The sequence below is a fragment of the Egretta garzetta genome, unplaced genomic scaffold, assembly GCF_000687185.1.
Source record: "Egretta garzetta isolate BGI_Z169 unplaced genomic scaffold, ASM68718v1 scaffold232, whole genome shotgun sequence".
Taxonomy (NCBI): domain Eukaryota; kingdom Metazoa; phylum Chordata; class Aves; order Pelecaniformes; family Ardeidae; genus Egretta; species Egretta garzetta.
In genome coordinates, this window is record NW_009258959.1 from 1,025,133 (window position 1) to 1,026,076 (window position 944).

Sequence of the window (944 nt, forward strand, 5' to 3'; positions counted from 1 at the left end):
TCAGAACAGGGCACGTACGTAATGACATCCCCTAAACATCCTCCAAGCTCCGCGTACCTGCGGCTCAGGCTCCCGAGCAACCAAAGGATCTTTCTCTCAGGCATTTGCCCAATCCTTTTCTGAGCGCCCTCAGCTTTTGGCATCCACTCCACCATTATCATCTGTCCAGCCCGTGCACAGGGTACAAAACACAGAACAAGAACACGCGTGAAGCACGCTTGCAATCCCAAAGCAGTTCTACCTCTCTCTTGGCCACTGTCTCCAGTTTCCCAGCAAGGTCTTCGCTCCAAATTCTCTTCATAGTTTTATTCAACTTGAAGGAGGCTGAGAGGGAAGACTGACCGGGACCAATTCCCTCTCCCGCATTTCCTACCTTTGCCCCCAAGGCTCAGATTTGCCGCTCCCACCACGTGGCATTTCCCCAACCCTCTGGACGAGGAGCCTACAGATTCACCCACTGTTAATGCATGAGAATTCACTTGGATTTCCTGAGCCCACAACAGTCTTGTCCAGCACAGGAACAGCACGGGTAAGGACTGCCCTTCGGCTGAGTGCGATTTCTCCGAGAAGCTGCCACGTTTAATTGGTAGGAAGCACGCAAGAGTCAACGGTAGCGCTCCCTTTTTTTTGTGTGCCTCAGCGAGCGTGAGCGCAGAAGGAGGGGAGGACAGGAGGGGAGGACAGGCCAAAACCGACGGATGGATGCAAACCCTCGCTGTTCATAGAATCATAGAATCATAGAATCGCTTTGGTTGGAAAAGACCTTTAAGATCATCGAGTCCAACCTTTAACCTAACCCTGCCACCCGACCACTAAACCCTGGCCCTCAGCACCTCATCTCTCCTTCTTTTAAATCCCTCCAGGGATGGGGACTCGACCACCTCCCTGGGCAGCCCATTCCAGAGCCTGACAACCCTTTCGGGGAAGAAGTTTTTCCTAATGTC

General features: G+C 52.6%; 1 protein-coding gene across 2 annotated transcripts in view; it reads right to left on the reverse strand.

Moving 5' to 3' along the window:
- RAB6A (RAB6A, member RAS oncogene family) overlaps nucleotides 1-944 on the reverse strand; it is a 24,265-nt gene that overhangs the window by 3,958 nt on the left and 19,363 nt on the right. The window lies entirely within an intron of this gene.